General features: G+C 36.2%; 1 protein-coding gene across 2 annotated transcripts in view; it reads right to left on the bottom strand.

Moving 5' to 3' along the window:
* GAS2 (growth arrest specific 2) overlaps positions 1 to 17,089 on the bottom strand; it is a 463,160-nt gene that overhangs the window by 48,752 nt on the left and 397,319 nt on the right. The gene's annotated exons all lie outside the window — the stretch shown is intronic.

Below are 17,089 nucleotides of genomic sequence, written 5' to 3'. Positions count from 1 at the left end.
CAGCATTTTACTGCACGACACACAGGTCATGCCCAAGCTATCAGAGACGGTGTAGACGTTACCCCATGTCTCATCACAGTCCTTTCATTCACCAGATGCACAGAGAAGATCTGGAAGTTTCCTCAGTTCTGATCACCCAAAGTTGGCATAGGTTAAAATACTTAAAAATGGGCAAATGGTGTGGCAATTATCAACCTTTGTGATGCTTTGCCATATATTCTTAAGACATTTGCCTAGTTGGAATAAGATGCCCCTAAAAATTTATCACAGAGCCTGCTCATCCAATCGACATCTGGACTACCCCAAAAACTGTAATTAACATTATAATCCAACCTTTCATGATGACTATAATGTCTGACCACTTAGGTTTCTATTTGCATGCTCCGTTAACTATAATACTATTCCATCACAAGTTGTAAACTATTTTTAATTGTCAAGATATATTTCTTAGTGAGTATAATGAGTAAAGTTAATTACTGTGCCATAAAGGATATTACATACACCCGCATTGAGCATCCTGACATGTAATACTCAACATAAATCAATACTCCTTAAAGGTTGGTTATTGATATCCCATACCTTTGTCAGGCTCAGAGAGTTCATATTATGGATTACCTCAACTACATCTTATATATGTCTTTTATTTTTTTTATTTCCCCTTTTATCTTCCCTGAGTAAGAACATAACATGCTATCCAACTCTAGCAACCATCTATTACTAGTGCAGCCCTCCTGACTTAACCTCAATCTACATATAGCGGGTTAATATACAGGAATATACACATAAAGGTAGAAAATTGTTTACATTAGCTTTTTATCTTATGCGTGTTCTATTTTACTAATACCACTAGGTTTTAAGCGGTGCTTACGGCTGAATATTAAATTATGTGGACCCATCCTAATATACACTTCAACACACCTGTATCATTGCTCTTTATTATTTTTAATCTCCTTCTTTTGATGTATCAGTTTATTTGAGGTACAAATAAGGAGAATATATAATAGAAAATGGAGGTTTCATTTACATATGTTCATTACGTCAGCAGTTATGTATGCATTTTATTGTACTTCTAATATGCAGAACGCATTGTTTTTTTTCTTATTACTTAGTATGGTCTATTTAAGATGTTCATACTTGTATCCTAAGGTTACTGTGAATGAACATATTCTTTGCATTGTTATTGCTAAAAATCTCAATAAAAGAATATGATGTTTAAAAAAAAAAATAATCTGGATATATCATTATATTCTGAAAATGAATGACCTATTGTTCTAGTGGTAGTGTAAGCAATTAATTTTCCTCCATTCAAATATATAAAAACTGCACTGACAATCCTCTACCTTAAAGTTTGAAAAGATCTCTCCTATGTCTCTCCTAGGTCTCAGTTTCATTCATATTGTTATTAACATGCATATTTTAATAAGAAAACACATGTAATTAAAAAGAATACATAATTATTAAAACATTTCTCATGCCTCAGTATCATAAACCAATTTTATAGGGAATTTAAAAGTTTACATAATATATATTAACCACCCAAATGCCAGTATATTTCTTAACCTATATCAAGCTTATACTGTATCACTACCCATAAAAAAGTTATGAATTATTGCCCTAAATGTGTATTTTAATTGGTGAAGTTCACTACATCGGGGATGAAGTCAAACTATTTGAATAGCTATGATCTGCTAATTGTGCTAATTATTATCTTTATCACCTCTGCTAAGGCACTGTAGGAATTTATATATATAGTAGTGATGTCTACAGTATGCATTTTTGATTCTCACAATTGAAAAAGCCCCACATTTCAGAGTTAAATTAGATGAGAAAGGGGAAAAATAAATAATGAAACAAAATGGCAAAGTTGTTTTACCACCAATAATTTAACATTTATATTATGATCCAGAAGTGTTTAATCATCGCACTTAAGTTCTTTCAAATGTATGGTATTTTGTATAACTTTTTTTCTTCATTTTAATGTATTTTTTAATTTATTAAGTAAAGACCTATTTGGAGTGGGAAAAAGATATCATTTCAAAAATATCATTTAAAAAATCAGCACCTATTTGCTTTTATTTTTTTCAGTGGAAACCCCCCATATATTTCTGTTTGTCTTACTGTATTTTTCTCTTGACCGCTATAAATGATTAATCGATCATGTGTTATGTCTTTTGGAGTCAAGACTTTCAATTAAATATAGAATTTTAGATATTTAGATACTTGATTTGTCACTACAGCTAATGTGGTCTGTTCAATACATGGCCCTGAAAACAATTGTACAATATCTCAAACAACTCGTATTAGCGGGCTAATATTTATAAATCATCACACTGATAAATATACACAACAGTTTTTAGCAGGCTTTTCACATAACTTGCAGACATAGCTGGAGTTCCCATGAAAAGATTATAATCATGGAACAATTTTTAAGGCCTCAAAAGAAGAAGAAAATCAAATATAAAGCTAGTAAGTATACCATGTATGGACCAGAAACATATTAATGGAATATGCCTGTGAGACTATGACAAGGATAGAATAATGTGAATCTTTATGATCTTCTGCTGACTAACAGTACTTTTACACTAATGGACAAATGATCATGGACTGACAAATTGTAAGGACCATTAGGAGTATTCATTTATACATCTAACTAGTCCTAAAGCACGTGTACACGGGCCATTTTCTGCAGTGCAGTGGCCTGGCCCCGCCCCCACTATGCCCGCTCCCGTCCCCACCACGACCGGTCCCATCTCTACCTCGCATGACTGCATCGGACAAACATACCTGGCCTTTTATAATATAGGATTATTTGTACCTGTAGTAACTAGTAAGACATAACTAAATAAACTAGTTAACCATGTGTCTATGCTATTGGAGGATTTTAAGGAATTATAAAATATAAAGAACAGGTCCTTAAACAGTTGACACCCTTTGTTATGAATACAATATTGTATTTGTCTACAAAGTCACACAGTCTAATTATTCTGAACAGTTAAAGGCCTACAAAGAAATGTTCCAAAGACTTTATACCCTTCTTTATAATGTCCCAGAAAATATAAGTAACCCAAGCCACTTACTAAATCTTAGTATTATCAAAACCATTAAAACAAATAACAATCATATACCCAAATGTCCCCAGAACCTCCAACCAAAGGGACAGTATACACTTATTTTCATATAACTGCATGTAATAGACACTACTATAAAGAATAAGATGCACAGATACTGATATAAAAATCCAGTATAAAACTGTTTAAAAACTTACTTAGAAGCTGTCAGTTTAGCTCTGTTGAAAAGGTAGCTGGAAAGCCCACTGCAAGTGGGAAATAAGACACTCCCCCCTCCCCCTTCTTTTGCATATGAAAAGACCCTTTACACAAACAGGAGCAAGCTGGAGAAGGTAGCTGATGGTATTCTCATAAAACTTTGGGTCTTGGTTAGGAGTCTGAAAATCAGAGCAATGTTACTTAAAAATAAGCAAAACTATACATTTAAAAAAAAACAAAAAACTATGGGCTATATAAATAGATCATCTACAAAACATTTATGCAAAGAAAAATGAGTGTATAATGTCCCTTTAACATCAGTTTACCATTGATGTTGTTCAAGATACATATGTTTCTATTTTTCTCTAAGGTAACATTTTCCATAGAAAGAGTAGCAAAGCAAAATATGAGCAGCCCTTCAATTAGAGACAGTCTTGTAGATAATATTGGAAAAATGCATTGATTTATATATTTATTTAAAGAATAATGTCTGTCTCCCATTGAGTCCTCATGCTGGGGGAACCCTCAGAGAGAACAGTCTACCCACTCACATTGTCCAGCATATTAAAATTACCAGTGGGCCAACTGGTCAACACAAAAAAAAATTGACCAGTATGCCATATACACCAGCTTAGTTGGATGGAAGCACTTTTATTACAGCCAAGGTATGTTACAACATGACTGAAGCACTCTACATACCTCCATAATAGACATAACTGAGAAAATAGAGATTTAGCCCTATGTTGCATACATGAACAACCTGCAACATCTCAGAGCAAAGATCAAGAATAACAGCAAATAAAATGGCTTGGCACCAATGCTGGTCAACCTTCTGGATTTATGTTGTTAAATATCCTGATTATCTGTGGTAGAGCAGCCATAGATATAAATTGTAACCATATTAGTATAGTTAGATATAAATAGGTCCTCAGGAGACACAGGATAGCAACAGACAATACTATCTCCAAAAGTTTCACTAAGAAGTTACAAATTCACCACAAACACCATCAATGATGGTAGACAAAAGCTCCCAGAGTACATTGAGAAGTTCTTCAGTGATAACCATACTTTGTGAAGGAGAACGAAGTAAGGGGAAAAAGCTCCTATTACTTGAGGCAGATTGGAATTATATTTAAAGTGATGATAAACTTTAGCTAATCAAATGCCTTATATTTAATATTTGCCATTAAAAAGGTATGTGTCCCTTTTTTTTCTTAAGAAAAAAAAGGGACACATACTTTTTTAATGGCAAATATTAAATATAAGGCATTGTGGGGGAGCTGCTACACTACAGAAATAATTAAAAATAAAAATAAAAATAATAAATAAAATTAAAATACTTTGGTTTGTGGGGCCAAACTGGGTACTGGCAGACAGCTGCCAGTACCCAAGATGGCGGTAATTAGGTAGGGGAGAGGGTTAGAGAGCTGGAGGGGGGATCAGGGAGGTTGGTGCTAAGGCAGGGGTCCATCACAACTAAAATATTTTATTATTTTTATTTAAAAAAAAAACAAAAAACTTTTATTTAGTACTGGCAGACTTTCTGCCAGTACTTAAGATGGCGGGAACAATTGTGGGGTGGGGGAGGGAAGAGAGCTGTTTGGGAGGGATCAGGGGGTGGGATGTGTCAGGTGGGAGGCTGATCTCTAAAATTAACCCTGCAAGCTCCCTACAAGCTACCTAATTTAACCCCTTCACTGATGGGCATAATTCACGTGTGGTGCGCAGCAGCATTTAGCGGCCTTCTAATTACCAAAAAGCAGCGCCAAAGTCATATAAGTCTGCTATTTCTGAACAAAGGGAATCCCAGAGAAGCTTTTACAACAATTCCTGCCATAATAGCACAAGCTGTTTGTAAATAATTTCAGTGAGAAACCTAAAATTGTGAAAAATGTAAAGTTTTTTTTTTTTTATTTGCTCGCATTTGGCGGTTAAATGGTGGCATAAAATATACCAAAATGGGCCTAGATCAATACTTGGGGTTGTCTACTACACTACACTAAAGCTAAAATTAACCCTACAAGCTCCCTACAAGCTCCCTAATTAACCCCTTCACTCCTGGGCATAAAACACGTGTGGTGCGCAGCGGCATTTAGCGGCATTCTAATTACCAAAAAGCAACCACAAAGCCATATAAGTCTGCTATTTCTGAACAAAGAGGATCCCAGAGAAGCATTTACAACCATTTGTGCCATAATTGCAGAAGCTGTTTGTAAATAATTTCAGTGGGAAACCTAAAGTTTGTGAGAAAATTTGTGAAAAAATGAACTTTTTTTTTTTTTTATCGCATTTGGCGGTGAAATGGTGGCATGAAATATACTAAAATGGGCCTAGATCAATACTTTGGGATGTTTTCTAAAACAAAATATATACATGTCAAGGGATATTCAGGTATTCCTGACAGATATCAGGGTTCCAAAGTAACTAGCGCTAATTTTGAAAAAAAAAGTGGTTTGGAAATAGCAAAGTGCTACTTGTATTTATTGCCCCATAAATTGCAAAAAAAGCAAAGAACATGTAAACATTGGGTATTTCTAAACTCAGGACAAAATTTATAAACTATTTAGCATGGGTGTTTTTTGGTGATTGTAGATGTGTAACAGATTTTGGGGGCCAAAGATAGAAAAAGTGTGTTTTTTTCCATTTTTTCCTCATATTTTTTTTTTTTTTTTTTAGTAAATTATAAGATATGATGAAAATAATGGTATCTTTAGAAAGTCCATTTCATGACGAGAAAAACGTTATATAATATGTGTGGGTACAGTAAATGAGTAAGAGGAAAATTACAGCTAAACACAAACACTGCAGAAATGTAAAAATAGCCATTGTCATTAAGGGTAAGAAAATTGAAAAATGGTCCGGTCATAAAGGGGTTAAACTATCCATGAAAAGGGTTAAATCTATGCCTATAGTAATGCTTCATTTTCAATGTTATGCTGGCCCACTGAGATGAACTCTTTTTTTTTTATTACAATTCCAATGAACATCCAATAAGTGTGTGTGTCCTATGACACTCTTGAAGTCCAAATCTTTGAAAGCCTTTTAGAAGCCTATGTAGAGAGTGGTTGGGACTGCTCTCTATTTCACAGCCCAGTCAACAAAGGAAATGAAGTGGGTGGAGGAACAAAAGATACCAAGTAGGATTCTAATGGCTAGATTACGAGTTTTGCGTTATGAGGGGTGCGGTGCTAACTTGCAAATTAATGTCACCGCTCACTTAACTACAGCGCTTGTATTACAGGTTTTTCTAAACCCGGCGTTAAAAGGCAAGAAGTGAGAGTAGAGCAAAATTGTGCTCCATACCACACTCCAATACCAACGCTGCTTAAGTCAGCGGTGAGCTGGTTGTATGTGCTCTTGCACGATTTCCCCATAGACATCAATGGGGAGAGCCAGCTGAAAAAAAGCCTAACACCTGCAATAAACCAGCGTAAAGCTCCGTAACGCAGCCCCATTGATTCCTATAGGGAAACTACATTTATGTTTACACCTAACACCCTAACATGAACCCCGAGTCTAAACACCCCTAATCTTACACTTATTAACCTCTAATCTGCCGCCTCCGACATCGCTGCCACCAACATTATACTTATTAACCCCTAATCTGCTGCCCCCAACATCGCCGACACCTACATTATATTTATTTACCCCTAATCTCCCTCCCCCAATGTTGCCACAACCTACCTACATTTATTAGACCCTAATCTGCCACCCCCAACATCACCGCCACTATTCTAAATTTATTAACCCCTAAACCTAAGTCTAACCCTAACACCCCCTAAATTAAATATAATTAAAAATAAATCTAAATAAAACCTACTATCATTACCTAAATTATTCCTATTTAAAACTAAATACTTGCCTATAAAATAAACCCTAAGCTAGCTACAATATAACTAATAGTTACATTGTATCTAGCTTAGGGTTTATTTTTGTTTTACAGGCAAGTTTGTATTTATTTGAACTAGGTAGAATAGTTACTAAATGGTTATTAACTATTAACTATCTAGCTAAAATAAATACAAATTTACCTGTAAAATAAAACCTAACCTGTCTTACACTAACACCTAACATTACACTACAATTAAATAAATTACCTAAATTAAATACAATTACATAAATTAAATACAAATACCTAAATTACAAAAACAAACAAACACTAAATTACACAAAATAAAAAATCAAATTACAAGATATTTAAACTAATTACACCTAATCTAAAGCCCTATCAAAATAAAAAAGCCCCCCAAAATAAAACAAAAACCCTAGCCTAAACTAAACTACCAATAACCCTTAAAAGCCTTTTGCGGGGCATTGCCCCAAAGAAATCAGCTCTTTTACCTGTAAAAAAAAATGCAAACAACCCCCCCAACAGTAAAAACCACCACCCACACAACCAACCCAACAAATAAAACCCTAACTAAAAAAACCTAAGCTCCCCATTGCATCAGCCAATAAGATTTTTTCAACCTTAATTCCGATTGGCTGATAGAATTCGATCAGCCAATCGGAATCTAAGGGACGCCATCTTGCATGACGTCACTTAAAGGAACCTTCATTTGGGAAGAAGACTTTGTTGGAAGAGGATGCTCCGCGCCGGATGTCTTGAAGATGGACGCGCTCCGCGCCAGATGGATGAAGATAGAAGATGACGTCTGGATGAAGACTTCTGCCCATCTTTGATGAAGTTTTCCCCCGGCTTCGTTGAGGACTTATTGCCGCTTTGTTGAGGATGGATGTCGGATCTTCAAAACTGTAAGTGGATCTTCAGGGGGTTAGTGTTAGGCTTTTTTAAGGTTTTATTGGGTGGGTTTTATTTTTAGGTTAGGGTTTGGGTCCCTACAAATGCCCTTTTCAGGGCAATGCCCCGCAAAAGGCCCCTTTAAGGGTAATTGGTAGTTTAGTTTAGGCTAGGGTTTTTTTTATTTTGGAGGGGCTTTTATATTTTGATAGGGCTATTAAATTAGGTGTAATTAGTTTAAATATCTTGTAATTTGTTTTTTATTTTGTGTAATTTAGTGTTTGTTTTTTTTGTAATTTACGTAATTGTATTTAATTTATGTAATTGTTTTTAATTTAGGTAATTGATTTAATTGTAGTGTAAGGTTAGGTGTTAGTGTAACTCAGGTTAGGTTTTATTTTACAGGTAAAGGTATTGTTTAGCTAGGTAGTTAGTAAATAGTTAATAACTATTTAGTACCTATTCTACCTAGTTAAAATAAATACAAACTTGCCTGTAAAATAAAAATAAACCCTAAGCTAGATACAATGTAACTATTAGTTATATTGTAGCTAGCTTAGGGTTTATTTTACAGGTATTTACTTTTAAATAGGAATAATTATTTAGTTATTAATAGTAGATTTTATTTAGATTTAGATTTATTTTAATTATATTTAAGTTAAGGGGTGTTAGGGTTAGGGTTAGACATAGGATTAGGGTTTAATACATTTAGTATAGTGGCGGCGACGTTGGGTGCGGCAGATTAGGGGTTAAGAAATGGTGGCCCATAGGAGGCCGAAACAATTGTCTGGGGTTGTCATGTTCCTTGTTCAGAGGAGAATTGCCTGGTATTTCGGGGCTGGACTGACCTTACTTGGCGGGATCAGACTGATATACTTCAGGAAAGTTTTCTTCTGTGAAAAGCACACTGGTCTAAAAGAGGCTGCTTCCGGGTGGTAAATCGCCATAGAACAAGCCACTGAGCTGTTGTTTGTTCCTGGTAGAGCGCTTCTCTCTTTGTATGCAAATTATTATGACCCTGGGGAAGTCTCCCTATGGGTGATGGGGGAAACCAGACGTGGACTCCTTGCCCAGTGTGCTTAGAGGAATGTGGCTGCACCTCACTGACGAGGCCCATAGGAGGACGAAACGATCGTCTGGGGTTGTCATGTTCCTTGTTCAGAGGAGAATTGCCTGGTATTTCGGGGCTGGACTGACCTTACTTGGCGGGATCAGACTGATATACTTCAGGAAAGTTTTCTTCTGTGAAAAGCACACTGGTCTAAAAGAGGCTGCTTCCGGGTGGTAAATCGCCATAGAACAAGCCACTGAGCTGTTGTTTGTTCCTGGTAGAGCGCTTCTCTCTTTGTATGCAAATTATTATGACCCTGGGGAAGTCTCCCTATGGGTGATGGGGGAAACCAGACGTGGACTCCTTGCCCAGTGTGCTTAGAGGAATGTGGCTGCACCTCACTGACGAGGCCCATAGGAGGCCGAAACGATCGTCTGGGGTTGTCATGTTCCTTGTTCAGAGGAGAATTGCCTGGTATTTCAGGGTTGGACTGACCTTACTTGGCGGGATCAGACTGATATACTTCAGGAAAGTTTTCTTCTGTGAAAAGCACACTGGTCTAAAAGAGGCTGCTTCCGGGTGGTAAATCGCCATAGAACAAGCCACTGAGCTGTTGTTCGTTCCTGATATAGGGCTTCTCTCTTTGTATGCAAATTATTATGACCCTGGGGAAGTCTCCCTATGGGTGATGGGGGAAACCAGACGTGGACTCCTTGCCCAGTGTGCTTAGAGGAATGTGGCTGCACCTCACTGACGAGGCCCATAGAAGGCCGAAACGATTGTCTGGGGTTGTCATGTTCCTTGTTCAGAGGAGAATTGCCTGGTATTTCGGGGCTGGACTAACCTTACTTGGCGGGATCAGACTGATATACTTCAGGAAAGTTTTCTTCTGTGAAAAGCACACTGGTCTAAAAGAGGCTGCTTCCGGGTGGTAAATCGCCATAGAACAAGCCACTGAGCTGTTGTTCGTTCCTGGTAGAGCGCTTCTCTCTTTGTATGCAAATTATTTTGACCCTGGGGAAGTCTCCCTATGGGTGATGGGGGAAACCAGACGTGGACTCCTTGCCCAGTGTGCTTAGAGGAATGTGGCTGCACCTCACTGACGAGGCCCATAGTAGGCCGAAACGATTGTCTGGGGTTGTCATGTTCCTTGTTCAGAGGAGAATTGCCTGGTATTTCGGGGCTGGACTGACCTTACTTGGCGGGATCAGACTGATATACTTCAGGAAAGTTTTCTTCTGTGAAAAGCACACTGGTCTAAAAGAGGCTGCTTCCGGGTGGTAAATCGCCATAGAACAAGCCACTGAGCTGTTGTTCGTTCCTGGTAGAGCGCTTCTCTCTTTGTATGCAGGTTAAGAAATGTAGGTAGGTGGCGGCGATGTTAGGGACTGCAGATTAAGAGTTAATAATATTTAACTAGTGTTTGTGAGGCAGGAGTGCAGCGGTTTTGGGGTCAATATGTTTATTATAGTGGCGGCAATGTCGGGAGCGGCAGATTATGGGTTAATACATTTATTTTACTGTTTGCAGGGGGCCTCGGTTTAGGGGTTAATAGGTAGTTTATGGGTGTTAGTGTACTTTTTAGCACTTTAGTTATGAGTTTTATGCTACGGCTTTGTAGTGTAAAACTCATAACTACTGACTTTAGAATGTGTTACGAATCTTGCGGGATAGGCTGTACCACTCACTTTTTGGCCTAAAAAAAAAAGTTTGTAATACCGGCACAATGGAAGTCCCATTGAAAAAAGACTTTACGAAAATTGCGTAAGTTGATTTGCGGTACGGCCAAAAAAGTGTGCGGGACAGCTGTACCTACAAGACTCGTAATAGCAGCGGTAGTAAAAAAGCAGCATTATGAGCCTTAACACTGCTTTTTTACTCGTAACGCAAGACTCGTAATCTAGCCGTATATCTTTTATGATAAAATATATACACACATTTAAAAAAAATTATATGCAGTTTTGATTATACACTAATATATTTTGCATTGCAACATTCTTAAAGTTTGAAATTTACCATCACTATAAGGACAGTACAACTTTGTACTGAACTGCAGCAAGGTCTTGTGATCACTCTGCTGGGGGTAGAGGTCATAGCAGTCTTGTCCAGGGTCATAAGGCTGTAAGTATTTTCACTATGCAGAACAAAAGTAATAAGGAGAAGTTGCTATATTACTCTTTAACAAGCATGTGCAGGGTTCAGAAAAGGAAGAGGGAATTTCCCCAATTTACAGCCAGGATGTTTCACCAATTTACAGTTTTATGCTTATTGTAAATCTGATGTTCCTGCTAGTTTATGTTTTTGAGACATGTTACTGTACACCAAAAAAGCAGTGGAAGAAGTGCTTACCAGCCTGCAAGCAATCAGTCCTTAAGGTCCAGTAGCGACTCTGTATTATAAAGCTGGGTTAGGTAAATGGTGGCATACATAAGTAAGTGCAACAAGTGCAATTTTCAATGCTGAATTACAACGAAATTAGACAAAATATAAAAACCCAATTTATACTTACCTGATTAATTAATTTATTTTATGGTGGTGAGAGTGCATGATCCATTACTAATGGGAATTAATCTTCTCTACCACTAGGAGGAAGCAAAGAGTCCCAAATCCCAAGAGCTCTATATAACCCCTCCCACCTCACACATACCTTAGTCTAACGTATAGCCAAGAAAGTGAAGTAAGAATAGGGGGAAAAAAGCAATAAAAGGAGCAGGGAAAAAAGATGTACTGAAGTAAAAATCTAACCCCAGAAAAAACACAAGGGTTGGGTCTCATGGACTCTCACCACCATGAAAGAAATGAAATTATCAGGTAAGTATAAATTATGTTTTCTATCATTCAAGTGGTGAGAGTCCACAATCCATTGCTCATGGTAGCTAATACCCAAGCTGTGGAATCAACGAGTAATAACAGAAAGAGAAGGATTTAAAAAAATAAAATTTTTCACTGAAAAATTAAATGCACAACCTAAAATAAATATTTTCTTTCTTTTAATGAAATATTTATATATATATGTTGAATAAATCAGAGTTTAAAAATTTCCTGTGTGCCGGCTGTTCTTGGATCACTTTCAACAACGGAGGCCGTCCGTTGGATTCAGTTCTACTTTACTGTATGTATTTACTCTGCCGAGCACCTGGTGGATGAATATCTGGCGAGTGCCGTTTCCCACGAACAATATATATATATATATATATATATATATATATATATTGCTATACATGAAAAAATATATGTATTTGTTGTTTACAAAAAAAGCATATATAGATTCTCATATTAGTAATTACTAAAAATGAGTATATGACAATACATTGAGTACATTACTGCAAATTACACAAAATGCATAAAATGTACTGTAATAAAATATAAACCTATCTACATAGCCATACAGTAAGTGAAAGCAAAATAATGCTATGTCTTTATTTTATTTTCCTTAAATCACAAAAAAATAAACAGTATATTATTTATACTTATATAGCCGTTTTTTTCAACGATGAAACAAACGTTGGATCAGACATTTGGGACACTGGTGTCACCAGGAGGGTTGGGACTTGAATTTTGAACACTGCTGATCTCATCGCACACGCCGTTTTTTATCAGCAGAGTAGCGTTTGAGAGTGTGATTCTTTACTTTTGTCTTAATATACCCAAGTGACCTGTGAGTTTTAATAAATGCATTTACTTACCTGATGTTCCCTGGTTCATCTTTACTTTGGAAGATTTATACATAAGTGGAGGAAAAAATCCTAAAAAAATATTACTTGGAACATGCTACAAGCCCCCCAACATTTGTAACATGGAGGAAACTCAACTACTTATGCAAATAGGCAAGGCTGCTATTAACAGTGCTGTAATTATGGGAGATTTTAACTACCCTGATATAAACTGGGCCAACGGAACTAGTAATTCAGCTAAGGGGGGATAGATTTTTAAATATTCTGAGGGATAACTTCTTATCACAATTAATAAAGGAGCCAATTAGGAATAAAGCTATACTGGATTTAGTGCTATCAAACAATACAGATATAATATCAAACATAGACGTCAAAGAACATTTGGGTAACAGTGATCATAACATGGTCACATTTCAAATCTCTTTTCATGAGCAGTGTCTTAAAGGTTTAACTAAGGCTTTTAATCTTAAGAAAACAAAATTCAATGATTTAAGGAAATCATTAAATAACATAAACTGGGACAAAGTTTTCTCTAATAAAAATACAGAGGATAAATTGATAACATTTAAAACTTTGTTAAATAAATATACATATCAACATATACCATATGGTTATAAAAATAAAAATAAAAAACCCAAGCCAATATGGCTAAATAAAAACATAGGGCATTTATATTATTCAAAGAAAATAGTATAAACTCAACATACCAAACTTATAAGGAATGTGACAAAGCATGCAAAAGGCAATCAAATTAGCCAAATCTGAAAATGAAAGATTAATTGCAAAAGATTCTAAGTCTAACCCTAAAAGGTTCTTTAAGTACATAAATAGCAAAAAATCTAAGAAGGACAATATAGGTACATTCAAATTTGTGAAGGGTAGCATGATTAATAGTGACAGGGAGAAGGCTGAGGTACTAAACCAGTTCTTTTCTTCAGTATACACAAGAGAGGAACCAAAGGAGGATACTTTGGAACAAACTAGAACATGCCAGCCCATACCATTAACTGGATTATGTCTAGAGCATATCAGGAAAAAACTTGATAATATTAAGGTAAATAAAATTCCAGGCCCAGATGGAATACACCCAAGGGTGTTATGGGAATTTATCACTGTTATAGACAAACCACTACTCTTAATTTTTCAAGATTCATTATCCTCAGGCATAGTACCTCAAGATTAGCGTAAAGATGATGTGATGCCACTCTTCAAAAAGGGAAGCAGGGATGATCCAGGAAGCTATAGACCAGTTAGTCTGACATGAATAGTAGGGAAGATATTTGAAGGGATTATAAGGAATTATATTGATGAGCATATTAATGTAAACAAGATTATGAGTTCAAATCAGCATGGTTCTATGAGAAATAGATCATGTCTAACTAATCTATTTAGATTCTACGAGGAAGTAAGTAAAAATATAGATAAAGGGAATCAGTTGATGTGATAGACTTTGTAAAGGTGTTTGATACAGTGCCACATGAGAGATTAATGCTGGGATTAATAAACTGGGATTAGCTGAAAATGTTAGCTCATGAATAAATAACTGGATAAAAGATAGGGAGCAACGAGTAGTAGTGAATGGATCATACTCAGATTGGACAAAGGTAATCAGTGGAGTCCCCCAGGGATCAGTACTGGGCCCTGTTCTTTTTAATATTTTTATTAATGACTTGGAGCAAGGATTAAATAGCGACATATCTATTTTTGCAGCTGATACTAAGTTAAGTAAGGTCATAAGGTCAGAGCAGGATGACTTTCCTTACAAAGGGATCTGCAAAAATTAGAAGTATGAGCAGGTAAATGGAAAATGAGATTTAATACAGGAAAATGCAAGGTTCTACATTTTGGAAGAAAAAATAAGCAAGCAATGTATTATTTAAATGGGACAAGACTTAGCCAAACAGAGGAGGAAAGGGATTTGGGAGTAGTAATATACAACAAGCTAAATGTGGATGCATAATGCAGGGCAGTGGCTTCAAAGGCTAATAAGATACTAGCATGTATTAAAAGAGGCATTGATTTAAGGGAGGAAAGCATAATTCTGTCACCATATAAATCCCTGGTAAGACCTCACCTTGAGTATGGAGTGCAGTTCTGGGGACCAATAACAAAAAAAGGTATTGCAGAACTAGAAAAAGTTCAGAGAAGGGCCACAAAGCTAATAAGGGGAATGAAGAATTTAAGCTATGAGGAGAGGCTATCCAAACTGGATCTGTTTTCCCTAGAAAAAAGGCACTTGAGAGGTAACATGATTACTTTACATAAATATATTCAAGGCCCATATGCAGAGATGGCAGAACCTCTGTTTTTTTCCAAGAAAATTGATTGTGACAAGAGGTCACAATTTATGGGTTGGAGGAAAGGAGATTTAATGTCCTGCAATGGAAATATTTTTTAACTGTAAGAGCAATAGAATTGTGGAACTTATTACCAAAGGAGGTAGTGAATGCCAATACCCTAGATACATTTAAAAATTATTTGGATACATTTCTGCCTAGAAACAAAATTCATGGATATGATTGCTTGTATTAAATGGGTGGGATTAATTTAAGCTCAACTGAAGCTTCTTTATTTTTTTTAAGTATATGTATAGGTTGAACTCGATGCCTTTTTTTGACCTCATCTAATATGTTACTATGCTACTATGAGCATTTTTACTTAGAGCTAAGTCATTGTTCTACTAAGTGTGTGTACAATACAATCCACTTATCCTGCAGTACTTCACTATTTGCTTCTCCCCTTCTTTTAAGTACTGCCTTTACCTAAAGATCCCGGGACTCAATATCCTTATTCAGTGCTACATTCATTTTTTTTTATTAAAGTAAAGACTAAGGTATGAGTGAGGTGGGAGGGGTTTTATAGAGCTCTTGGGGTTTGGGACTCTTTGCCTCCTCCTAGTGGTAGAAAAGGGTAATTCCCATAAGTAAGGAATTGTTGACTCTCACCACCTATATGAAAGAAATTAATGTGCATTGCATTTTTCACTGTATTTAAATATGTAAGGGGATTTCATTTGATGTCATTTAAATCCTTTAAATTGACATTATACTCATACATTCCCAACAATAAAATGTTTTTGTAGACAAAAAAAAGCTTTGGAATGTACTATTATTATTTATTTTGCCGATGATACCTGTAATTTTCCTCTTCAAATTGTCCAGCACTACAGAATTTAGCAGTGCTATACTTATAAAAGATAATAATAATAATACCTTTCTACAATACCTTAAGAAACTAGAAGCCTGGAATGCATTTAGCAGTATTCTTCCCATCTGTAGGATAATGCTGCATTGAATCTCAAATTTCAGTTTATGCCAACTCAATGACCATGACAAACAAAACCAAAATATCAGGGCTGTAGCTCATTCCACTGGCTGGTAACAAATGCTATTTTTTTCTTTTCATTAGGCGACCATATTTTCACTAAATTATTTTACATGCGGCAGGTCTCTCTTTAGGATTTTCCCATTTTAAAGGAACATTGTACACTAGGTTCTTCTTTGAATACATTTTTTGTAGATGATTCATTTATCTAGCCCATCTGCAAATGTTTTTGCAACAACGTATAGTTTTGCTTATTTTTTAATAAAATAGTGATGATTTTTAGACTGCTAACCAAGCCCCACAGTGTCAGATGTATATGTGCGTTTACAGACTCCTGCTGGTTTCTGTTTATGTTATCTGTCTTTGCATATACTGGGAAGAGGGGAGGGTGGAGTTTATGCTCTTCCTGCTTCCTCAGCCCACTTAACTAGGTGTCCCAGTCTAACCTCATCAGTGCTAAACTGGAAGCTTCTAAGAACGTTTATAAAAACTTTTATACTGGATTTTTAGATCAGTATCTGTGCATATTCTTCTATAAAGTAGTGTCTATTACATGCAGTTATATGAAAATTGGTGTACACTGTCCCTTTAAGCACAGGAACACAGTTTCTTCATTGTAGATTGAAGCTGAGGCAAAGCATATAAAGTAAAAAGGACTCTGACGGCTCCAGCTCTGCTATCACTCAATATGCTTTGCTTAGGTTGATGACATGTGCACTCAACCTGTACCCAGTATTCGCATGACAAATCTTGTCACCGTCTTCCTAGAGATGGTACTGGTTGTCTTTAAGGTGGCAGCAGGTGCTACAAAGACATTGTTATTTATTAATATGTTTTCAGAGGGTGTTGCAAACTCTTTTATCACACAAGCAGTATGCTGCCTTAAAAAATTGTGTTTCACAAATGCTGCAGGGGATTTAATATCAACCCTGATTCTAGGCAATATATCAGTGCTCTATTTGCCTATCAAGCGATCAAGCCTTTTGTTCAGACCAGGCAGGCAGTGCTTTTCATACGCTTCAATGTGAAGAGT

This window comes from Bombina bombina, chromosome 7 (assembly GCF_027579735.1).
Source record: "Bombina bombina isolate aBomBom1 chromosome 7, aBomBom1.pri, whole genome shotgun sequence".
In the NCBI taxonomy this organism is placed as follows: domain Eukaryota; kingdom Metazoa; phylum Chordata; class Amphibia; order Anura; family Bombinatoridae; genus Bombina; species Bombina bombina.
This window is presented reverse-complemented; position numbering and strand designations above follow the sequence as displayed.